Below are 26756 nucleotides of genomic sequence, written 5' to 3' on the forward strand. Positions count from 1 at the left end.
TTTGCCGGCGTCGGCGGTAAAACATGATGATGAGTTATGTTCTACCATAGACCATGCGGTAGACTTGGGTGCAACGCCCAACTCCTACTCTGCAGAAGGCAAAGAATTCTTCACATTTCCTTTCGATCATGCCCATATGTGCCTGCCTAGTTCTAGTTTTCCGTTCTAAGTTTATAACTGATTCGCTCTAGAATACCTATCCGTCTTTCAATTTCATTGCTTTCGTTCCTCTTAGTCTCAAATTTGCCGAAAATAGCCAACAAAATCGACACAGTAGAACCTTGCGGCAATTAAAACATAGTAACATATTGATCCTACCTGACCGGCTGATACGTTGTTCTCGTGAAGATCTGAGTTAATTTTCACCGATGAACCGAAAATTGATTGACCTTGGTTCGGAATGAAGACCATCGGTGCAGCGAGCATCGATTGAGCAGGACCTGAAGTTGTGACCATCGATGCAGCAATCGTGGATTCTACTTTTGGCTGATTCACGGGACCAGAAATCTGCAATTCCGAAACGGATTGTACGGCATCGATCCCGTGCTGCTTCTGAAATGAAAAAATACTTCAACATTTTGAATAGAATTATATGTATGTTGTATATTACCTCTGTATGTATTTCATAATATTTAGAAGAAAATTTTTGTTTTTTGGTGGCTGGTTTACGACGAGTGCTGATCCCTCCGATGTCCTCCGAATCGGTCATTTTTTGTAGCTCGGTAAGAGCAGTTTCAGCCTGTTCAAAGGTTTCTTCCTGTTTGAGAACTTTTGCTTTCCCAGCATTCCACGTTTGATCAGGTCTGGACGTGGCATCTTGCGACAAAGATACGAGTGATTTGGGCGGCCAAAACACACACTTATTTCCTACCCACGAAGTAGGTACCACGGTTAGCACAGGTTTTGATTTTTTTCCCTTACGGGTTTAAACAACCGAGTATATTTTGCTCTAGTAAAGAGAGAAAACTGACACGACACACGCAACGCAAATTAGGTTTCCGAGAAAAGTGTCAATGGCGTCAACAATGTAGCAGTGTGTGCAGTTTCATTTGTTTTGCTAGCGATTGGAATTTCTAATATATAAATAAAACACTGTACAATTGTCAGAATTTCTATAACAATAACTTTTGTAACCGAACAAATATATTTCGATTCTTTGAGATTTTCTCAATAAAAATGAAAACATTAATGTTTTGTAAAGAAGATTGCTTCTACACTCTTATTTTGGTGATGTAAGATATTTTCTAGATGAGAGTAGAGAACAAAACTGACATCACTTTTCATCTATTTTCCTAAATTCATTTAAGGAAAAAAGTTCTGTTTCAGTTGCACTCAAGTGTTTGTGTTACTGCTTATACGATTTGCTTGTGTAACTGATACCACTAATGAAACTTATTTGTGGATCTCAATGTCTAAAAGAATACACGTACAGAAGGGATTTTAGACATACAGTGTGCACCATAAAATGGGTCAACTCATCTTAAGTTGAAGTAATCGAAATTTAATTGATGTGAATGGGATTGAAGTGAATATTATTCTATTGAAATACTACTCAAACGTGAAGTTTTTAGGAATAGGTTAATGGTTAGCATTTTATGACAGGTATATACTTGCAGCAATGAATGTCAAACTAGTCAACCTATTATATAAAGAGACACCGTTCATCTTACTTTTTTGATAGTTCACTTGTACTGTTTACATGGACTTAGAATAATTTTGTCAACGATTCGTTTCGCTTGAAGCATCGAAGTGTTGTAAGTCCATGTAAACAGTACTAGCAAACTGTTAAAGATGTACAGTTGAGTTCATTTACAACATAAAGTAACTATTGAGTTTTACAATATGCCGTTACCAATGAACTTGCGATGAATGAAGTTTATGCTTGACAATTGAATACTTTACGCTGACGTCACAAATGAACTCGAGTGTTCGTCACAAATGAAGTTGAGGGTTTATTTTTGATACTTGTACTATTTACATGGATTTAGAAAAATTCTTTGCGATTTGCTTCGAGCGAATCTAGTTGTCCACCAAATTTTTCTAAGGTAAAGTAATAGTGAACTGCCAAGAAAAGTGAGGTTACTCGTATCAGCAAAGAACCTAATTGCCTCTCAGGCTTCAAGTTAATGAGTGAATAGGTAAGGCTACCATATTATTTAGTAATGCTGATTTGCTTAACCCCAAAACTGAGTCAGGGTGCAACTCCATCTACTGTCAGTTCATACATTTTGATAGCAGAGGTTGGAACCAAATTATATGATTAATCATGAAAATCCATGAAAATGATTGAATCGTCTTCGTACAAGAATAGCAATTTAAGTCAGTGGGACAAAATGTTGCTGATTATACGAATAAACACTTCATTTGCCGGAAACCTAGGATAACCTAGCTAAAAAGCTTTACTACACCCAAAACGCGAACCGCATGAATTACATGCGAATAAGCATGATTCTAATGAGAATTTTGCATTGTAACTGGTATAATGCATATAAAGCGATATTGGTCCGGGACAAAAATGCATTAAGGCGATTACACCACAGAAACTTACACAAACCCACAGTTGAGAATGTATTAGTGAATTTAACGATATCGGAGCATTAGTATTAAAATGACTCCGTACTAATACACATGTAAAGGACATCTCCACTCGGATACATGTGTGCTCTGAAAATATTAATACACGCTCAAGGACCAGTTTCCATTTCGCCTTTCTACTGATCACATGCTGCATATTGGAGAGAACAGTTTATACCGTCATCAAATTGGTGGGGTGTGGGTGATGATTTTGTTTTGATAATATGTTGAGCTTTCGGCGTTCTCTAAACCCTAAATTTACCAGCGATATGCGAGTTCTAGCCACTAGATAGGTTCATAAATAATGATTAATGATTATTTAAGCGCACTATACGCAGGAGAAAGTTACCTATATGGGAACATTGGGTTAACAAGTTAATTCAACATTTGTCGGATAGAAGCCGTCCGCCAATCATTTCTGGCATTCCTCATATCAACAGTACTTTCAGGTGATATCATATCAGTATTTTGCAGTAAAAGTATCTAAATTTAAAGTATCATAAACTATAAGAGCAGTGATGACATGGTTTTGCACTTTTGAGTAGCAGTGGCACTGGCAGTTAATTTCAGTTTATATTATTTCCCTAACATGCGAATCTAGCGCACATCATCGCCCTGGGCAACGATCATCGCAAATCAATCTGAGCACAAATCATTTTCTTCCACTCTTCTCTGAAGCACAGAATGAGAGAGCGATGATTTTACTGCAAAAACCATTCGCTATGGGAAAATAACAACGCGTATATCACACACTCTCGTGAACGTAAACTGTTCCCGTGTTTAGTGTGGTTGGAATTGAGTTGTTCGCAGACAAAAAAGCGTAACTGTGTATGAAGAGTTCTTACAAACACCACAGAGATATTCATGTATAGAATACACCACCTTTTTTGGCAGACTCAGCAAGCAAAACCAACTAATACTTTTACATGCGGGCAGATAATATGGTAGCGTGTATTCTCAATCAATTTATTTCATCATGAATCAAGCGGTGTTGATATAATGCAGTAGCTATGCTTGGTCTACAATGCGAAGAAAGCATGATTCTAATTCGGAATATGCACGAAAGGATGTAATGCCTTTTTTGCATTGGGAAATTGTTTTGGGTGTAAACATTATAATTTTTCTCTCCTAAAATTTACTTTGGGATAATGTGTTTTCTTTGTCAGATTTTCCAACAAATTTTAATAATTTTTGCGAGAAAAAAATGGTTGTTTTATTAGGTGTCACTTTTAATATGGAACACACTGTTGATGTGTAAGCCATGTTGGAAAGGAAATAAAATACTTCAAAAGATTTAATATTCATATAATTCAAGCAATACTCAACGTAAATATCACAATATTGGCTGTAATATTTGTGAAAATATTTCGTATGCTTTGTATTATAGTAAATTCAACGGAATATTACGACAAATTGATCAAAAAAAATTGTGGAATCATAGCATAATAATAATATTACAGTTTCTCAATGGCGCGTGAAAATTTCATAGGTAAAATCATATGTTTTACAATAAAAATGCAGTTCGTTGTGAACTAATTGTTCATAAAGATAAAAAAAACAATTATTTATTTTCCTTTTGCAATATGATACATGATAAATGTTTTTCTTAAAGAGCATGCGAAATTTTGCTATGGCGTATATTTTTCCAGCAAGCGTTGTAGAACATTTTCTTTGGAAATTAAGTCCGATTTGTTTTTGTCAATATTACACCGGGGAGTCAAACAAACTAAATCGGTGTTTCCAGCACGCATGCTCAGTAAAGCATATTTTAATGAGTTGCACATTCGATTTTCATCTAGCAAATGTTCCTACATGTGGGTCATGACAAATAATCCTGTTTTTGAAAAATTTTACTATTAATATTTTTAAAGTTGCTCTAGTTGCTTGTGGCACATATTAAAGCGGACATATTGATGAGTTGTTCATGAAGTTTGGACAAGCAAATGTTACCTCTTTGCAATATATCAAACATCTCAAGATGTTTAACAAGTTGCACACGGATTTGAAGAAATTAGTACCATGTTTCACATCATACATACCTGTTACGCTTTTTCCGTAACACAGTAGTTATTGAAAGTGTTACACCAGATTACCAGATGTGTTTTACAATCAATTAGGAATATAACACAGTAAAAGTGTGCTACTTTAGCTGAAGCCGGTTCCCGTTGCAGGGCATTCAAAAAAATTTGGTGAGATCAATCCAATTTATTGTTATTTTATAGTTCATTATATAATTCCTACCGTACCATAATAGTTATATCCACTTATCCACTTCCCGTTTCCCTTCCCTACTAACAAACTCTTCCATCCGTAATACCTATGAAGATTGCATGGGTTCCCCGTATCTTTTAAAGTAGGTATAAAACTAACATTCCCTTACCTTTAGCGATCGATCACAGTTCCTCTATGGCGGAGTGGTTAATGCACCCAACTAGAGACTGGGAGATCGCAGGTTCGATTTCCTGCTTGAAGGCATATCTTTTCCCAGTGTGTCCAATAAAAGGTGAATTGTCACCGTTTCCGGTTCATACTTTCTGTCTATTCCCCATTGGACACGCTCCGAAGAATAAAACATTTTTCCAACTTCCCTCACAAAATTAACTGTATAAAGGTATTCAATAATAATGAAATATCTCGTTCTTCTATTCATGCAGGAGAACATACTACAAAAAGGTGTCAATTTGTTATTTGTAATAATCGCTAGAACACATTACACAGTGGTCCAGAATGCAAGTTTAGCAGGAATTTCGAGATTTTACTAAAGCTAAACCACTTAGTCTTATTACGTTTTTGGAAAAGTTTTGTAATTTGTGAGCCTATTCTTTTCGTTAAAACAACAGTTAGGGTGGTTCTAATTTTACCACGATAAAAAATCTAACTTTTTAATTATTTTAGACTGAGCTATACGAAGTTGTAGAACGACAAGTTTTAGAAAAGTTTGCTGAAGACATGTAAGCTCTGTCTGTTATACTTTTCATTTTACAACAAATTTAAAATCGAAGGTTATGGTGTTTCTTAGAAAAACAGTTTTATCCTCTTCCTCCCGGGACCACCGTTGAATATTACTTCGGGACGGGATTGTGCTCTTGCACCTCTTCTTTCTTAGAACCCTTTGGCTCCTCGAATGCGCCTGTTTGCTGTATGGGTGTTTTATCAATTTATTATAATTTTTTTTTGTAGACATTTTTTTTCAATTTTAATGTTATTACTATTATTACTGCACTTTACGAACTCTTTTTTACGTAATATTCAATTTACATAACTTTTTTTACGAACTTAATTCGAGATAACGAACTCTTTTTTTGCGAACCAAGTTCGTAAAAAGAGTTTGAGTAAGAAGTTGTTTACAATTATACATATTCTTAGCTAACTGTTACTAATAAAAGTAGGGTATTTTCGGAATGGGGTTAACGAGTTAATGTCGAAAATCAATGTCTGAAGTTATTTTGAAATCCAAAATGGCGACTTCCGGTTTAGATAAATTCTCTATAACCTCAATAATATGAGAATTTTTGGAATTGGGTTGACGAGTGCATGAAGGAAATCGATGTGTTGAGCCATTTTGTAATACAAGATAAAGATAATTTTGTAAAACCGCAAAAATATGGGTATTTTTGGCACGGGGTTGACTAATACATGACGAAAATCGATATCTGAAGCTATTTTTAAGCTTAAGATGCGAATTCCGGTATAAATTTCCATATTGTTAGGGTTATCGTGAAGGTTTCAATTGTCAAGGGTGGAGAAAAAAACAGTGTGGAGAATGTAATTTGCCAATAAACGAGCTGGAACCGTTGTGGCTTTTGTGTCGTGTTCTTCCATATTAGTCAGCAATGCTGTGGATTCAACAACCGTTCGAACAGGGATCTGTATGCGCAGGGAAAGGCAATTTTCGTTTGCTGCAAATGCAAGGATAAGTTGAATGGTTGAAGCGTTTTTTCCTATATCACCGATGCAATAGAATCGCAGCAGTTTCAACCGTCGGACTTAAATACTCTCTCTGGTCAAGTTCGTCAACTTTTCAACCTGATTGAAACGCTTAGTAAAAACGTTGAAAATATCGCAGTTGAGCGCGCTGTTAGTGGACCACGAAACGATTCCAACAGGCATAAATTAGGTGTTAAACGGCGCCGCGGCAATAATGGACAACCCGTGGAAGCCTCTGCCGAGCGTGGAACGAAGTCCATTGGACTTAAGCGATTTGTCAGTTCCGGTCGTTGTTACTTCACCACCACTACCGAAATTCTGGCTTTACTTGTCCGGTTTCCAACCAATGGTAACAGTCGACGATGTTCAAAAAATTGTGGCTCGCTGCTTGGATGTGACCGATGCTGTTGACGTGGTGCGTCTAGTTGCCAAAGGAGCGGACGTTTCAAAAATGTTGTTCATTTCGTTCAAAATAGGACTGCTTCAACTTGGCCAAGTGGACTTCTGTACAGGGAATTCAAGGAACAGCCTAAAAACGCGTTTCAGATGGAATGTTTACCCCTTTTATCAACGCAGCAGTGGGGAAGCAGCAATCGTAACTACAGCTTTGAATTCATGAGAAACAATAACAAGCATTGAGGAAGCCCCCGCGCCTCACGACGCATATACGCACTCCGCTAACATCCTTCTATATAATTATTCTGTTCCTGAGGTCGGTGATGGCAGAGGGGGCTTCCAGCCTGTTATCCCAAGCAAGTATAATAGTGTTTTTGAACCTGCTGTACCTGATAATTTCTCGCATTCCAGCAGCGCTGCTTCAAGCAGTCTTCGGATATACTACCAAAACGTACGCGGATTAAGGACAAAAATAGATTAATTCTTTCTGGCGATTTCGGAATCTGAAAACTACATAATCGTTCTAACGGAAACCTGGTTGAATGACCAAATCTATTCCGCACAGCTGTTTGGTCATCAATACGCCGTTTTTAGGAATGATCGGTCCCCCTTGAACAGCCGTAAGACACGCGGCGGGGGCGTTTTGATAGCAGTGGCGTTAAAACTAAACGCTTATATTGATCCCGCAACCATCTCCAATACGCTCGAACAGTTGTGGGTCGTTGTTGATATACCGCAAAACGCAATCAGTATCGGTGTTATATACTTGCCCCCCGATCGAAGATTTGACGCAGTAAGTATCAATGAACATGTAGAATCTTTGGGTTCGATATCATCACGATTCAACCCCCACACTCCTGCTATTCTATTTGACGACTATAACCAGTCGAATCTTCAGTGGCGTATCTCGGAGGGAGACACACCGTATATTGACCCGCTGGTTTCGCATATGCCGGCTACCTGCGGCGCTCTCCTGGATGGGTTTAATTTGCATGAGCGCACCCAAATTAATTCATTATTAAATTTAAACGAACGCCTGTTGGATCTCGTTCTCGCAAATGATATCGCTCTTCCGGTCACTGCAGTATCGGCACCCATCGAGCCCCTGATTGATCTTGACGCTGAACACCCTGCTCTTAGTGTTACATTCAATTTACCTACTCAATTTGTTTATGAAGAGCCTTCCATCTCGAATTTTCTGAACTTTCGTCGAGCCGACTATGCCACATTGAACGATACGCTCTTAACCACCAATTGGGATTTTATTAAATCGGCCACCACTATTGATGAAGCAGTGGAATATTTCAGCGCCGCTGTGCAGGATGCTGTTTCCCGCGTTGTTCCGCCTAAGCTGCCTTCGCAAAACCACCGCGGTCGAATCCAAGATTACGCTCTCTCGAGCGAGCGAGTTCCAGGTCGCCATATTTTAAACGACAATTGAACATCACAAGCAACCGGTATCGTCACTACAACCACTTTCTGTATAATCGGCATGTTAAGCACACCGGTGAGTATCTTCGTCGAAATCCAAAACTTTTTTGGTCGTTTGTCAACTCAAAAAGAAACGAAACTGGTTTACCATGCTCCATGTTTTTAGAAAATTCAACTGCCTGCACTGAAAGCGAGAAGTGTAATTTGTTTGCGATGCACGTTGAGCAAGTATTCCTCGATTGTTCCGCCACTTCGATCCAGATAGAAGAAGCAACGTGTGGGATGCCTCGTGATGTATTTGCTTTCAATATTCCAGATATAACAGAAGACATGGTAGCGTCTGCTATGCACAAATAAAATGTATCGTTTGCTGCTGGTCCTGAAGGTATTCCGTCGTTGGTGCTAAAGCGCTGTGCAGTTGCTCTTTGTAATCCACTGGCTAGGCTGTTCAATCTCTCGGTTCACCAAAGTGAGTTCCCCACACGCTGGAAGATTTCCCACTTGTTCCCAGTTTTCAAAAAAGGCGACAAGCGTAATATTTCCAATTACCGAGGAATCACTTCTCTGTGCGTCTACTCAAAATTGTTCGAAATAATTGTGAACGACACTCTGTTCGCTCACTGTAAGAGTTATATAGATAATGAACAGCATGGCTTTTTTCCAAAACGCTCAGTATCTACTAATCTTATGCAGTTTACTTCGAACCGACCCGGAGTTCCACAAGGTAGTAACCTCGGTCCGTTGCTGTTCTCGCTTTTTATAAACGACGTATCCACACTGCTTCCACCGGGCTGTCGATTCTTTTATGCGGATGACACGAACATTTTCAAAATCATCAAGTGCCTTTCAGACTGCTTGGAACTACAGAATATGCTGCATATATTCGAGGTATGGTGCAAAAAGAACATTATGTGTTGTATCACAAAATGCAGCATTATTTTCTTCCATCGGAAAAGTTCGCCAATCGTGTACGATTATGAAGTTAGCGGAAGCCCTCTTACACGAGTAGAGCACATTAAAGATCTTGGCGTCACTCTGGACCATGAAATGACTTTTAGACTTCACTACGACGATATCCTGTCAAAAGCAAACCGACAATTGCAGCAGAATTTCGAGACCCTCTATGCTTACAATCATTGTACTGTTCACTTGTACGTTCATTGCTGGAATACAACGCTGTTGTATGGTGTCCTTACCAAGCTAATTGGATCGCGAGGTTTGAGAGTGTTCAACGTAAATTTATAAGGTACGCTCTGCGGTTTCTGCCGTGGCGTGACCCATTCAATTTATCGCCATACGAGGACCGTTGTCGATTGCTAAGAATCGAGCCACTACACATAAGACGGATCACTTCACAAGCATTATTTGTCACAAAACTACTGACGGGCGAAATTGACTGCTCTGCTTTGTTGACTCAGCTGAATGTGTACGCTCCTGAGAGACCTCTTCGTCGCCGTAATCTGCTGTTCCTTGAACCACGCAACACGCAATATGGTCAGCATGATCCGCTTCGATTTGCTTGCACGCGGTTCAATGAATTTGCAGAACTATTCGATTTTAATGTGTCGTTCAAGGTCTTTCATCAGCGACTACTTGACGTTTTTAATGTTGTTCGCAACAATAAGTTTTAAGTTTTTTATTCATTAAGATAATATATGTCAGATGAATGTTTCATATACAAATAAACAAATATTGCTCAACCAACGAATTTTAATAAGAATGTGGAGCAAACTTTTTTTACGAACTAAATCCCAAATAACGAACACTTTTTTACGAACTAATTCAATTTACGAACCCCCGGTTTGGTTCGTGAATGGAGGTTGCAGTGTATTATTATTATTTTTAAACTTTTTAATTATTTTTTTTTCAATTTTTTTTTGCCCGCGTGCACCTTGCAACGTTACCGGTCCGCCGGCGACTACTGTCGTCAACGTAGGAACCCGGCGACTACTGTCGTCAACGTCGAAACCTGTCGAGACGTGAACCGATATACCGGAAACGCAACTTGCATCCCTTCACCCCCACCCTTGGAGTTTTTTACCGACGTGAAACTGCTTGTTGGTGTTGCCAACTTAATGCTCGTATCTCCGCTGCGCTAGAGCTCCGACAGAATTAATGTTACTGTCATTAGCTCCCAGCTGTCCTTGAGCCCGTTGGCCCCTCTGCATACGCGGAGCCCGTTGGCTCCCCTGCATACGTTGAGTCAGCACGCTATCCAACCCTCGCTGGTCGGTCGCCAACGTTGGAACGCGTCGAGATGTGAACCGATCCGGAGATGATGAAACGTGCCTCGCATCCCTTCACAGCCACCCTTGCAGGATTTTTAACCGACTTGAAACTACTTGTTGGTGTTGCTAACTTAGTGCTCGTTTCTCGCATACGACCGTCGCCGGGTTGGAATCTATCAGGGCGTAAACCGATCTGGAAGAGCCATAAGACCTGGCTCGCGTCCCTTCACGACCACACTCATAGAGTTTGTAACAGACTTGAACCGCTCGCCCATATCTTGCTAGGTGGCGTTTCCAGCTTGCTGTTCTATTCGCCACTTTCTCTGCCTCCTATTTACCCAGGTCGAGAGAACCGGTATGAGTCTGTGAGTACACCTTCCTTTTTCCGACGAGTACCAATCATGCTGCCATTTAGTCATCGAGTCAGCTCTCATTGTTTTCCCTATTCACCTGGTCCCCTTCCGCTTGTAGCATTCGCTATCTTCCACTAGGATGATGTCGATAGGGATCATTCCAGCGATAACGCAGACTGTCTCTGATGAGATAGTCCTGTACGCGCTCGCGACCCGCATGACCATGAGTCTTAACGTACTACTCAGCTTTGCTCGATTCCGCTGTGTCTCTAGCGCTGCAACATAGACCGGGCCTCCATACCTCAGTATTGACGATGATACGCCAGCCAAAAGACGCCTTTTGCTGCTGCATGGCACGGCGTTGTTCGGCATGATTCTGGCTATGTGTGTATGTAGATAAATGCTACGTTATTTACAAGGGTGAGGTTAGAATTTTGTGACCAAATACTACGAGAGGGGAGGAAGGGGTAAAATATCGCCGAAAAAAGCTACTTCATTTGTGTACAGCTCCTTATAGTGCGAGACAATACCTCACAAACCTCTTAAGAGTTCATGCGAGCAAGCTTCGGAAATTGAATGCTCTCTCTAAAATTTTATTAAAACAAAGACACTTCCTTAGAAGAATGTTGAGAAATTTTCATAATTTTCATGGAAAAAGCGCAAAATTATGATTGTTTCCAGACGAAATATTGTGTTTCTCGTTAATTCGTCGACGAACCTGTGCCAAAAACCGCGTTTTTCAGCTTCATCCACTTTTTCATTTGCGTCTAATGTCGCGTATATTCGGAAAAATTCGGGCTTTTGCGCCTACAATTATATGCCCTCTCTGCCCACCAAGGAGTGGGAGACCGTCCACGGCTGTTCGCGCCGAGTACTCGTCGGATCTTTAATCGCATGTAGATCATCAAGCCTTTCAAAACGTTGTACACTTCCACTGGATGAATTTCTTGTTTTGATTCGAATGTTTCGGATATAGTGGGAGTTGAAGTCTTTTAGAACCAGCTAAGATGCGATGTATATGAAAACGATATCAATTAGTTTTTGCCTTTGATTCGAACTTCAAAAGCGACAACTTCAGCACCTGGTACCGAACAAAGGCTAATCCGATTGAAATAATAGCACGTTTTGATCCCCAGAACGCTCCTTCATAGTGTATTCTCAACCATGGAGAATTTAGCTAAAATTTTCGAAAATTTACGTCGGAAGTTTACTAGGTTTTACATAACGCAAATGCATTGTGTAAAACCTAGGAAAATAATGGGACTGCCGCACTTACGACAGCACCCATCAAGGGACACTCTCAGGCCATTACGAGGCAGCTTAGGAGAGGAAATTGAATAGAAGATGTTCCCTCAATATGATTGTCACAATCTCGCCGTGGCTTGTGGCGTAGCCATTTTTAACATTTTTTCTCGGAGCGTTCCTTAAAAGAATGCTTCAGTTTTCCCCGTATAATTTATATGTGGGAAATGTCGAAATTCATGAGGAATCTCTTCACAGAAGCAAAACTTTTAATAATTTCCTCCGCATTTTCCACATTGTTTTTATAATGAGTAACTCTATGGCCCCATTGTTTGCAACGACGGCAGTTCATACCCCGCGGCACAAAAAGACAAGCTCCGGTCAAAAATACAAAGTTTGAAAGAACAGATCTGGCGAAAGGCTGAACGCGATTGCTTGCATACTGACTGACTAAAGCGAAGGGTTGTGGAAGGAGCCAACCCAATATTTCGGAATTAGGGCCCCTCTCGGAGACTACACCATCAATCTCTACTTCTCGGGCGGGTACGTAGAGAAAATACTGCTTCGTACACGTCCGAGTGTTTTTTAATTAGATCACGAAATATATATTGATGATGCTAAATGGCTTATTTTTGATCCGGAAGTAGACCATCCAGGGACCGGTTGTATTAAATGGATATGGTTTATATTAAGAAGGATTAGTTTGGCCAAAGCCCATTAAGTCTGGAAGGATGTTGGTCAACGGAGCTACCTGCCCATTTGTCCACACTATCATGAAGGCATCACCCACCAAAGAAGGTTCTATCGCAGGGAATGGAATTTTAAAAGAAAGGAGTAATTGGGACTTCGCTCCATGCAGTATCAGTAAACAACAAACACGTTTTCGCTGAGCCGTCGGTCATACAGACCGTTAACAAATTGCTATCAGCTATTATCAAGGAATTTTCATTTTCACTTTCAATCAAGGAATTTTCATTTTCAACTTTTGTCAGTATGAGTAGAAATCATTCCGAATCTTACTACCCACTCTGGAAAAAAGTATTGCGCCGGCCTTGATTACAACGATTCTCCTTAACTCCACCGAGGCGTTGGGCAGCAGAGGATTAATACATAAGAATCTTAGCACTTAGTTTGTGAAAACCACCTTAAACACATCACAGCAATCCACCCTACTTTTTCATTCCTCTTTGGCCAAGACACTCTTCATCCTCAAACAACGTCATGAAACTTTGAAGGTCAGATTACCACATGCTAAGTTTGTCAGATTACTGCTACATTATGCAAATGATATTATGAGCAACGCCACTAAATATCTTTTAGTTCTAGCCTTCAAATGTTACACGTTCCAATTACCATTACAATATGTCTCTATTTGGAAGTCTTGGATTGAAACACGAATTTTCTCTGTGATATGATGCATTGTCATTTTACTCGCCAGCAGCTCTACCTTAGGGTGTCGGGATTTTATTATCATATTTTTTTTGAGAATCTAGCGCTTAACAGAGTCGTTTGAAACTGGATAAGTCTTATGCTGATTTCGTTTTTAGAACCGAGTCGCTCTAGGTTCGCTCTGAGCTGTCACTTTTGTATGGATTTTGTAAATAATAGAGCGAACCTAGGGCAACTCTGATCTAAAACCGAAATCAGCATTAGAATAAAATGGATAACCATTTTATTATACACCTGTTTACACCTGTTCAATGACAGCTGTCCCTTAGTTCAATAGTGCCCGGCCCCGAGTGGTCTTAAGACGGCCCTGCTGTTAAGCGAAATTGATACCCGTACTCACAAAAATTAATTTTAATTAAGCTGGTTGTCCTTACTTCAAATGTTCTTATTTATTTTGATCAAATATTGCATACATTAAAGTACAATGAATTCAACTTCGCACGCTTTTTTCCAGCGGTTACTTTTAAACTAAACCTCTATAAAAATAGTTAAATTAGTCACGTCACAAAAAGTTTGCTTTATATTTACGTCCACAGTTCTTGTGCTCATGAATGTTTGAAATGACGGCTTAAAATAGAAACTCTGCTCTACTTGAAGTCAGACGACAAGAAAAAAAAGTCCAAGAACGGCAAATGAGCCTTCCGAGGACGGTCACAGCCGCTATAAAGAAAACCTTGGCTGAGCACATTCAAGATGACGCAACCTGATGATACATCCCAACCGGCGACCAAGCCAACAGCAAGGACACTGCCTGAGGACACTACCTGTATGCTATGCAAAGATTCTGTTTCGAAAACAAATTGTATTTCTGCATTCCCTTTACGGCGTGGGCGTGGAGGTTCGCTGCTGCAGAACGACAACAGACTGACGCTCGGAATGTTGACCGGGGATAGCAAAACGACGACGGCCAGGGACCTATATACTAGCCACTGTTGCTGGCTTTGCATATACCTAGTATTGTTTGCTCTGTTGTCGTCATCGTCATCACCATACGGTACACTGGTACCCTGGCAGTAAATTGAATCTGTCAGCGGAGATTGTTTGCACAAATATAGCGAACGGTTCGCTCCTGTTTGCTAGTTCAGTTTGTTTGATTACAGAAACTAACTCTTTCAATCTGGGGAAAAAAAGAGCTGAACATGGATGATTGGAGTGAAGAAGTGAAGGCCTGGAATTCGATCGATTCTTTATCAACGGGGCACCAGATGGAAGATGAAAATAGTATGAATAACTTAGAGATGAAAAACGTCTGAATAATTTGCGATTTTAATTATTATCGATTTGAATAAGATAAGATGGTAAGGTATTTATTAGAAATGATCAACTAGGAAACCAATTCATATGTATAGTCTAATTTTACCTGAAAACGATAATATATGTTTTTGTGTTAATTTATTAAAAAAAAATTCGTTCCGGTTCTTTACGTCAAATTTACCGCCACCTTGAAAATTTTAAAATAATCACAATTATTTAAAATTATCCAATAAACTTATATTTTGAACAGCTCTACTGATGCAATGTACGTGAGAACCAACTGTCCCTCGAAGCTGAAAGCCAGTCGAGAGATCCAACTCAATTTAAAATAACATCAATATTTGTCATATCAATTAGTATTATTCAATTGAAAGTGACCGGCCAAAATTCAGAAAATTTAATTAAGAAATTTCACTCCAGTACCTACTCCACAGTACCGAGGACAATCGGAGCTCGAGTTTCGAAGTCTCAGTAAGTCATCCCAAAACCACCGACGAAGGAAAACTCCCACGCGCTGCCTGCCACATTGCATAACAGTACCTAACAAACAGTAATCTATTTCCCACACCAGCGCAGCACCGATGGAAAAACAATCGACAGCACCGGCACCTTTTCAACATCAACACTTTCATCTCCCTGCTCGCGCTGCTGCTCTGTCCCAAAATAGACTGAGAACAGCCCAAACGGAAAACGTCTTCACAACTTGTTGAACTGCTACTGATACATACTCGAGACCTGGAGCTCCAGGGCGCCTTCGACTGGCATGCCGCGCCGGGTTGGGTCTGAGGGTGAAAACGAAAACGGAGCGAAACGAGATCTACCACTTTATGGTTTTTGCTCCGTACGCCCCGGTGTGTGTGTGGGGGGATGTATGTTTGTAATCATTACGTGTAAGTTACACTTTTCAGCCCCAGCTATTATTGTGAGCTTCTTTCGGCTGCCGATACAGCTAAGTGAAGTCTTCTTCAGGTCATGTAATGTACTGGTGTACACAGATGTAGGTACGGGATTGGGTTGAAGATGTACAACTGTGCTTTTAGTTTTAATGATAGCATTTTACGCGGTCGGTATTTTGTGGTGATGTGTACGATGACATTTATGAGAAACGGCGTCTTCGTGAGTGACGGGTGGTTTCACTAAAGTACTTAGCAATTTACAAAAGAGTGCTTTGGGTGTAGAGACATTATCCGGGTTCTTATCATTATATTGAAATCGATAAATCTTACTACTTGAACTTAAATTTGCTTCATACTTTAAAAGAATAAAGGGTGATCGTGAATAATGTAACACCTAAATTTCTCTGTATAACAACTTCAAAGAGTGTCTGTCAAATTTCATGACAATTGGTCGGTGTTAGGTCAGACCGGACCAATTCACAGTGCATTAGGGCATTGCAAAAAAAATTTTTTTTGAATTCTCAAAGGCCCCCCCTCTCATATTGTGACAAATGTCAAAGTAAGCTCAGATGCCAAATTTCACATCATTTAGACAATTTTAGACCCCCGCCCACTTCGCTTGAATTTTTTTGAAATTGGTACTATGGGAAAATATGGAGGAAAAATACATTAAATGCTATAACTTTTGAAGTAGCGATCAGAAAATTAAAATTTATACCTCTTTTGAAAGGAAATAATCTAAGTATTTGAATGGAGATAAACTTGTCTCTAGAAAAATACGGGAAAGCGGGGTACTGGGTCATTTTGGCCCCAAAATCCCCTATTTTTAATGATTTTTCTGCTCCGTGATGCAAATCATACATATTTTGTAGTTTTTCTAATCTAAAAAAATCTCAGAAATCGAACGGAACCTTTTTGACCTTAGTCCGAATACGAGAAGTTGGGGTTAAATGGCCTTTTGACATTAATATTAAACTTCATCATTTTCTCGTGAATATATCTCTATTATTCTTCACTCAATTTTCATAAACTATACCTTGTTGAACGTGGAAAATCATTAGGATTATAACAAAAATAGATTCGTTACCGGTAAAATTCAGGAACATCAAATTATCTGACATACAGTGTCGATTTCACATTTTTATCATAAAATCGCACATATTAACTCCATTTAACAACAAAATTCTTATTTAATTTACTACTTTTAGTGTAAAATATGCTTAGGGATCACATGAGAAAAGTTTCATTCCCGGAAAAATAGGGGAAGTCGAGGTATTAGGACAAATAATGAAAAAAATGAGTTTTGTAGAGTAAATATCAAAAAGTTTGATGTTTCTGAATTTTATCTTTAACGTTTTTATTTTTGTTTTATTCCTGAGAATTTTTTACGTTCAATAAGTTACATTTTATGAAAATTGATTGAAGAATAATAGAGATATATGCATGAGAAAATGATAAAATTTAATATGACTGACAAAAAGCCCTATAACCCCAACTTCTCGTATTCGAACTAAGGTTAAAAGGATTCCGTTCGATTTCTGAGATTTTTTCACATTAGAAAAACTACAAAATATGTATGATTTGCATCACGGAACAGAAAAATCATTAAAAATAGGGGATTTTGGGGCCAAAATGACCCAGTACCCCACTTTCCCGTATTTTTCAAGAAACAAATATATCTTCATTCAAATACTTAGATTATTTCCTTTCAAAAGAGGTATAAATTGTAATTTTCTGATTGCTACTTCAAAAGTTATAGCATTTAATGTATTTTTCCTCCATATTTTCCCATAGTACCAATTTCAAAAAATTTCAAGCGAAGTGGGCGGGGGTCTAAAATTGTCCAAATGCTGTGAAATTTGGCATCTGAGTTTACTTTGACATTTGTCACAATATGAGAGGGGGGGCCTTTGAGAATTCAAAAAAAAGTTTTTTTTGCAATGCCCTACAGTGCATTGATTTCGAGAAAAACGCGTTTAAAGTTTGAATCGCAGCATCCTTTACATTATAATTGGAAAATAATTTTTGCCATAATTCTTGTTCATTGTTTCATATTTCAAATCCGGTAAAAGTGGAATGTAGATGAAGAAATTCTTTATCTTTATCCAGTGCTATCATTAACTCATTTTTTGATGTTTTGCGACTTAGTTCGGTCTGACTTAACACCGACCAATTCGACATTGAAACAACAAGCTATAAGTGAACAAATGTTATACACTAAAACGAGAAAAAATCGGAAAGTCTTCCAGAGATGGATTGCTACGAAGTTTGATATTACTCATTTCGTAGGATAAAAATCTTCACCGTGCATCTCACTGTCCAATGGAAGGAAGGACGATGGAATTTACGTTTCGACTTCGTCTCATCAGAATTCGGCACTACATTAGTGACAGGACTAGCGCCGGAATAGAAGGAAGGAATTTATTATTAAAGTAACTCATTTCATCTGAAGATGGCAAATTTGTACAAAATTTATGAAGAAATTAAGGGGACCTCCTCTTCAGTGGTTCAAAAAAGGTGAGTTCTTGGCATTTTTCTTGAACATGAAAACAACAAAAGAAACAAATTATCTTTGGCGTATTTTTCAACATAGATTATAATGGGGTCAAATAGTTCTGGGGGTGCAATAGGTATAGGGCATTATCTTTGCTATGTTGTTACAGAAGTCGCTCATGTTGCGTGAATTAGATACACGGTATAGAAAATCATTGACTACTGTCATTTCGGCTGTTACCGTGGATCAGCTGTATTAGTTACGGCGACCTTTATGTTTTCACGTGTTGTTCTGCGAAAACGCTTACTACGGTACTTTCAATCAATGTGAAGTGAGTTTTTTCTCACGAAAATTAATGCTGAACGCGAGTATTGTGTTGGGTTTTCGCTATTTTTGTTTTTGTAAAAATACGGACGATAACATGAAACATAGAAGTCACTAGTATAATGTAAATTTAAGTTATTTTGGCAGGAAAATTTTGCGTAAATTCGTGCGAAAACGCCAAAACGAATTGAAGAGGACATAAAGAATGCAACTGCATCTTTTCAAGATGGCGTCAGTATTTGATCAACCTCTAAAGAATTCATTGTTTCGTTCGAAACATTATCTGCTCGTATGAGAGGAAGGTGCTCGTCATCAATAAAAGCGCGTCGAATATTTCGCTTGAGTTAATAATATAATAATTTAAGGTGTTTAAAGCAGATAATCGAAAAAATGTAATCGAAAATGAGAAGGAAAAGGAACCCAAAACAATGCTCCGAAGCTCAAACGTGATCGTCGTACAGCTAAGCAACCACGCGAGCCGGGATGCACAACTTCAATTCCACACCTTGGCGACGACGAGGACACCGAAGAAGTCATTCGCAAGTAGAAGGCCTGACCCAGCTATTGAAAAAAAACATGTTTTTTCAAGATGTTTTAATTTGGATATGACTTAGAGGTGTCTCCAATCAAAAATCGCATTTTTGCTATGTTTCCATAGTAATTTCACTTATTCTGAGGTTTAAACAGTTTTACCCTCCCACAAAACAACAGACGTTATTCCTTTGACATATCTTAACATGTTTTAACAGGTGAACATAGCTCTAATCGCAATAGACAATTTATTAATTGGTTTTTTATATAGAAAAGAATATCAAAACCAAGAAAAAATATTACAAATTTTCCTTGGTTTCGATATTCTTTTCTATATAAAAATCCAATTAACAAATTTTCTATTGCGATAAGAGCTATGTCCTCCTGTTAAAACAGGTTAAGATATGTCTAAGGAATCCTTGGTGATTTGTGGTCATGTAGGCCAGAGTGTACATGATGTTACTATGAAAACATAGTAAAAACATGATTTTTGATTGGAGACACCTCTAAATCATGTCCAAATTAATTCATTTTTGGCGAAAGTTTATAAATTCCCTTTTCCCCCTTGAGCTGACCCAGGTATATTTCATATATTTTTTCCCCTTTTTCAAAATGTGGAAAGGTCTAATGTATACAACTAATGCCATGTCAATTATCTCAGTAATCGCTGAACCGATCTGAACGAAACTAGATTCAAGCCAAAGGCCTATCGTGACAATTTTACCCCTTTTTCCATTTGCTTTTTGCCTTTTGCCTTTTGCCTTTTGCCTTTTGCCTTTTGCCTTTTGCCTTTTGCCTTTTGCCTTTTGCCTTTTGCCTTTTGCCTTTTGCCTTTTGCCTTTTGCCTTTTGCCTTTTGCCTTTTGCCTTTTGCCTTTTGCCTTTTGCCTTTTGCCTTTTGCCTTTTGCCTTTTGCCTTTTGCCTTTTGCCTTTTGCCTTTTGCCTTTTGCCTTTTGCCTTTTGCCTTTTGCCCTTTGCCTTTTGCCTTTTGCCTTTTGCCTTTTGCCTTTTGCCTTTTGCCTTTTGCCTTTTGCCTTTTGCCTTTTGCCTTTTGCCTTTTGCCTTTTGCCTTTTGCCTTTTGCCTTTTGCCTTTTGCCTTTTGCCTTTTGCCTTTTGCCTTTTGCCTTTTGCCTTTTGCCTTTTGCCTTTTGCCTTTTGCCGTTTGCCGTTTGCCTTTTGCCTTTTGCCGTTTGCCTTTTGCCTTTTGCCTTTTGCCTTTTGCCTTTTGCCTTTTGCCTTTTGCCTTTTGCCTTTTGCCTTTTGCCTTTTGCCTTTTGCCTTTTGCCTTTTGCCTTTTGCCTTTTGCCTTTTGCCTTTTGCCTTTTGCCTTTTGCCTTTTGCCTTTTGCCTTTTGCCTTTTGCCTTTTGCCTTTTGCCTTTTGCCTTTTGCCTTTTGCCTTTTGCCTTTTGCCTTTTGCCTTTTGCCTTTTGCCTTGTGCCTTTTGCCTTTTGCCTTTTGCCTTTTGCCTTTTGCCTTTTGCCTTTTGCCTTTTGCCTTTTGCCTTTTGCCTTTTGCCTTTTGCCTTTTGCCTTGTCCCTTGTGCCTTGTCCCTTGTGCCTTGTCCCTTGTGCCTTGTCCCTTGTGCCTTGTCCCTTGTGCCTTGTCCCTTGTCCCTTGTCCCTTGTCCCTTGTCCCTTGTCCCTTGTCCCTTGTCCCTTGTCCCTTGTCCCTTGTCCCTTGTCCCTTGTCCCTTGTCCCTTGTCCCTTGTCCCTTGTCCCTTGTCCCTTGTCCCTTGTCCCTTGTCCCTTGTCCCTTGTCCCTTGTCCCTTGTCCCTTGTCCCTTGTCCCTTGTCCCTTGTCCCTTGTCCCTTGTCCCTTGTCCCTTGTCCCTTGTCCCTTGTCCCTTGTCCCTTGTCCCTTGTCCCTTGTCCCTTGTCCCTTGTCCCTTGTCCCTTGTCCCTTGTCCCTTGTCCCTTGTCCCTTGTCCCTTGTCCCTTGTCCCTTGTCCCTTGTCCCTTGTCCCTTGTCCCTTGTCCCTTGTCCCTTGTCCCTTGTCCCTTGTCCCTTGTCCCTTGTCCCTTGTCCCTTGTCCCTTGTCCCTTGTCCCTTGTCCCTTGTCCCTTGTCCCTTGTCCCTTGTCCCTTGTCCCTTGTCCCTTGTCCCTTGTCCCTTGTCCCTTGTCCCTTGTCCCTTGTCCCTTGTCCCTTGTCCCTTGTCCCTTGTCCCTTGTCCCTTGTCCCTTGTCCCTTGTCCCTTGTCCCTTGTCCCTTGTCCCTTGTCCCTTGTCCCTTGTCCCTTGTCCCTTGTCCCTTGTCCCTTGTCCCTTGTCCCTTGTCCCTTGTCCCTTGTCCCTTGTCCCTTGTCCCTTGTCCCTTGTCCCTTGTCCCTTGTCCCTTGTCCCTTGTCCCTTGTCCCTTGTCCCTTGTCCCTTGTCCCTTGTCCCTTGTCCCTTGTCCCTTGTCCCTTGTCCCTTGTCCCTTGTCCCTTGTCCCTTGTCCCTTGTCCCTTGTCCCTTGTCCCTTGTCCCTTGTCCCTTGTCCCTTGTCCCTTGTCCCTTGTCCCTTGTCCCTTGTCCCTTGTCCCTTGTCCCTTGTCCCTTGTCCCTTGTCCCTTGTCCCTTGTCCCTTGTCCCTTGTCCCTTGTCCCTTGTCCCTTGTCCCTTGTCCCTTGTGCCTTGTCCCTTGTCCCTTGTCCCTTGTCCCTTGTCCCTTGTCCCTTGTCCCTTGTCCCTTGTCCCTTGTCCCTTGTCCCTTGTCCCTTGTCCCTTGTCCCTTGTCCCTTGTTCCTTGTCCCTTGTCCCTCTTTCCTCTTTCCTCTTCCCTTGTCCCTTGTCCATGTTTCCTTTTCCCTTTTACCTTTTCCCTGTTTCCTGTTCCCTTTTCCCTTTCCCTTTTCATTTTTCCCTTTTTCCGTTTCTCTTTTTGAAAGTTTCGTTCAAGTGTTTACTCAGTGTATTTTCGAAATCCCCTACGCAGTGGTATGCTAGGTTACAAATGAATGAAAATACCCTTATAATTTGAAGGCAATTGCTAGAGATTTGTAGCCGCTATCGGCCATCTTTTTTCGTGCCACCAAAAACTCACAGTGGAAACAATAACCTGAAGCGATCATTTTGTAATCAAAACCCAAAACAAAACAAAATATTCGTTGAAGTACACTCGTTTGAGAACAGCTTTTCTCATACTCCTAACAAAATTACCAAAATTGTTCTTTTTTATGAAGCACATTGTGGATTTAACCCTCAAAGCTTGCAATTGATTGATGGAGCATCAACGGAATTAGCGTCCATAACGAAACTAACTGATTTTAGAGTTTTTTTAAGGAAAAGTACCGACGTAGCTTAGTGATATTTCAGATAAGACTTTTGAGCGACCGAAAAGAAAAGTCGCAAGGATAAAAATGCTACCTGAAAGCCGCTTTAACCCGTTCATGCTGAACTTTTTCTAGCGCATATAGAGCTCCTATTTTTTCTTAAAAATGGCGGAATCAAGGAACACGAAAAACTTTTTTTATAAAGAAAAGGGCTACCCTCGCAGTGCTAGAAGCTGCACAATTTTTACCATTCAATGCTCAATACAATTATTCTAGAATATTTGCAATATTCCAATTACGTAGAAAACTTATTCGAAGACAGTCAAAATTGATAGGTATATTGGTCATAAATATTGCAAAAAAAATGAAAGATAATAGTCACCTTTATTAGCCTTACCTGTTTTTGTGAGCAAATATTGCTTAAAAGAAAAGTTATAGTTGTTGTTATATTCAACAAGGGCATGAAGAGGTTAAATATATTTGGATGCCAAAACATTAAGCATAAATATTGGACGCATAAGAATCGCTTTGAGAGTTCTCGCCTGACAATGTCGGTTAGGATGAACTCACAGTATAAAACCCGATTAAAAAAATCGCTGGCAAATCATTCGTGTATTGTTACAATGAAAATTGAAAGCCGGTTCAAGAAAACTACTTTGTGAGAATCGGACGCATTTTTTATATCCGATTTTTGAATTCTAATACCTTGTTTGTACAGAGGACCCCTTCGATATCACCTTGAGTCTTGGGCTTAACATCGATTTTGTACGCAGTCAATATATTATTTTCAGCCCGTTACAAAAAAAATCAAATTTCAATATCCACCCGGAAAAGACATTCTTCTTCGCGGACCCCCAGGAACAACTTTAAGACCCCCTAGGAGTCCACGGACTCCATCTTGAGAAGCGCAGCTTTAATATATTTAAAGTCAGGTTCATTAAACATCCAACTTTTATTGTCGGTCGCACATCTGAAAAGCTCCAGATAATTATATAGTGAAAAAAGTTGCGAGGTTATAGGTGAATCAGTGGAGTGCTTTGGAAATCCTCCACATTAAATACACCCGCTTTAAACATAGTTCATTCAAACTAGAATTCAATTCCGAAGAGAATAAATTGTTTAAAACGGTTTGTTATCGATCCTGACAATTCGAATAATTCTTATAAATGAAACGTGGTGGAAACGCGAACAAACCAAGCGTATGACATTCCCTACCACCATGTGCGCTTGCCTCAATGCTCGATACCCATTTGCATTCGGTATTGTTTCCTCGAGAACGAATTGTCGTTTTAAGCAATAAAAACTTAATTTTTTTTTATTTATCAGGCCACCACATTTCAAAGAAAATAAAATTTATACTGGGTATAACTTTTTCATAGTCCTACATACTGCCCATGATTGAAAATCAGTCCTAGATAGGGAGTCCCACAGCAAATGGAACAAATGTGCGTTTATGGGAAGCATACTGCATAAAATTTAGGCCCAAAATTCAAATTCCTGCAAAATCGACGTTCGTCAGTGACGTGGTATAAAAAGGAGCGCAGTTATACTGTGGAAGGAACTGCGCTTGGATTAATTTATAAAAAACGTATGAATATTCAGTGCTAATACGATTTTGTCTAGGGGTGGGCGTAGCGTAGTTGGTAAATCGATTGCCTTGTACGCAGCGCACCTGGGTTCGAGTGCCGACCCCGCACATGGGGTTAGAAATTTTTTATAAGAGATTGTTCTAACCCGAAGAGGCGAATGATATTAAGGTTAAAGCCTCTATAATCAAAATTTAAAAAAAATTGTCTAGGTGCGTTGAACTACGCTTACAGACACTGCTCTAATCATGCTTAAAATAATTATGGTGACAATGGGACTAGGGCAAATATAGACTCAACACCCTACATACAATTTCCCATCACTCGTTTGTACCGTTCCACATTTAACTGATTAAATTAGCAACCGTTGGCATCCATTGTAAAACAAAATTTCGGTCACGCTGCAACAACACAGCACCGGGCTTCGGCAGTCAAGCGTGAAGCGCAAACTTCAATTACACAGTAATAAAATTATCTCAATTCCCTGCAACAGGTTCATCCTTACCTCGGTGAATGAAACTGTAGCAAAAAAATGCGAGCGAAAAAATTCGAAACGAAGATAAACTATCTTGATGATAAGCAATTAGGCAACCGCAAGCAAGTTTCTTGCAATATCATTCTTTCTGGAAAAGTATTCAGCAATGGTCCGGTTTGTTTCGACTACTTTTAGAAGTAAAGGCGATGGAAATAATTGAAGGATCTTTTAAACTCATAATTATTTCAATACTATTTCACTTCTATGATAAATGATTTTTTAAACGGAGGTTAACGATTCACATTAATTTAAACTCGTGAGCTTAGTTTGCTAATAAGTACGAAGTCCAAAAAACTATTATTGAATCCTGACAGTACACAATTTCGAATGCCAGTGAGGTTCAAATTTAAAAACAGATTAACTAAGTGATGTTCGATGTTGAAGAAACATGGGAATCGGTCCAAGCGGTTCTTCCAACCTACCTCGGCAACTCGTGCGATCGGTGGTCGGAGTTATTGGCCTCACTACTGCCGGGTACGTACCGAGAACAATGCCGATGCTTGTATAATTTATGGAATTTCTCACACATTAATTACATCACGCTGAGATGGTGTAAGTAGAAGCCACTTTTCTCTTCTGCTGCTGCTTTCTGATGAGTATCAGTCTTCATTCGATTGGAATCTTCTACTTCTGGGTGTGCTGTCGATGAAGGTTGCGGGTGTCCAGCAATGGTCGCGTAAAGGAATACAAATAGCATAATGTAACATTTCTTACAACCATCTTTGTCTCGGGCGATTAATTCAATGACGACAAGGACTCATAAAGTAAACTAATAAAGGTATTTTTGTTAGTAAATTTACTGATGCCAGAAAATCAAAAAAAAAATTAAGCATTTAAGGGCAAACTTTTTCCAAAGTTAAGATGTTGGACCCTTGCATTGGGCATTACAATCAACCGTGATATTGATGGTATATGAATCGTGGTGGGGTGGACTGGGTATAATTATGGGGGGGTGATAGAAGCGTCGAGAACTAACTTATATTGGTATACAGGGTGATTGGATGTGGATGGGGCTGTAACATTCAACTGCATATTATACCTTCTATTTGAGAATAGGTTAGTAAAAATTGGTTCAGTTATCACCGAAGTGGCTTTAGTTCTGCAATCGAAATCCGGCACTTGCGGAATTATCGATGGTGGACATTATATTCCAAGAATCTTTGATTTGCCATCAGTGATCTAGGCCTGCGAATCGAAGTAATTTGATGTTCATTTCAATAGATTTTTAACCTCTGAGATATTATGATTGTACCGGTTTATATGAGAAATTCTTATGTGACCGCGCCGCACCTCCGGAACCAAAAATTAGAACTGAATGAAATTCAATAGCAGTCAATGGGAGTATTATGTCTTTCCTTTGAAATCAAGTTTGTAAAAGTCGGTTAAGAGTTCGCTGGAAAATAGGTGTGACATTAGGCTGATGAACGGGCCATCAAGAGCCGTTATAGATTTTGGTTGGTCATTGGTGATCTAGACCTTGCGGGTCTAGATCACTAATGACCGACCAAAGTAGCTTTGACCAAGTAATGTTGAAACTATTTGTATATGTATCACGTATTTCGGACGCCATTGTGTTACCACATTACCAGTTTATATAGAAAAATTGCTGTGTGACATAACTCGTTACTCATTACTCCGAAACCGGAAATCGGAGCAACTAAAAATTCAACAGCAACTTTTTGCAGAGTTATACCATTCATTTGAAACTAAATTTGTGCAAATTGGTTCAGCCATCTCTAAAAAAATGAGTAACATTATTTGACACACACATACACAGCGGGACCGAGTACGTGGATGCGACTGATCTAACAAAAAGGTTTGGATGGCTTGTGACGCCACAATGCCGCAAAAACTGGAGCTACTCATTAGACGGCGTCCAGCATCAAGGTGACTGAAATCAAAGAAAGCCCCCGGTTCTGATAGTACAACAAACGTGGTGCTGAAAGCTGCGCATTCCCGGACATGTACGGGATGGTGCTGTAGACGTGTTAAAATGAAGGCAACTTCCTCGAAATGTGGAAGGTCCAGTAGCTAGTGTTGCTGCCAAAGCCAGGAAAGCCATCTGGCGATCGTGCCTGCTGGATACACTCGGAAAACTCCTGGAAAGGGCCATTATCAACAGGCTGACTGTACAAGATGCAGATCGGATTCCGCAAACGAGCATCGAGTGTGGATGCAATTCGGACAGTGTTCAAGAGTGCGGAGAAGGCATCTAAACGGAGATGAAAAGAAGATCGATACTACGTTGTGGTGGTTGTGATGTGAAGAATACATTTAGCAG

General features: G+C 39.7%; 1 protein-coding gene and 1 long non-coding RNA gene across 4 annotated transcripts in view; one reads left to right on the forward strand and one right to left on the reverse strand.

Moving 5' to 3' along the window:
* LOC131684135 (uncharacterized) overlaps positions 1-26756 on the reverse strand; it is a 385715-nt gene that overhangs the window by 311969 nt on the left and 46990 nt on the right. The gene's annotated exons all lie outside the window — the stretch shown is intronic.
* Positions 15925-26756, forward strand: part of LOC131684141 (uncharacterized) — a 93514-nt gene continuing 82682 nt past the window's right edge. The window contains exons 1-2 of the long non-coding RNA XR_009304623.1: positions 15925-15995; positions 18040-18267. This is a non-coding gene — a long non-coding RNA (uncharacterized LOC131684141). The remainder of the gene's footprint in view (positions 15996-18039; positions 18268-26756) is intronic.

This window comes from Topomyia yanbarensis, chromosome 2 (genome assembly GCF_030247195.1).
Source record: "Topomyia yanbarensis strain Yona2022 chromosome 2, ASM3024719v1, whole genome shotgun sequence".
NCBI classification, from domain to species: Eukaryota; Metazoa; Arthropoda; class Insecta; order Diptera; family Culicidae; genus Topomyia; species Topomyia yanbarensis.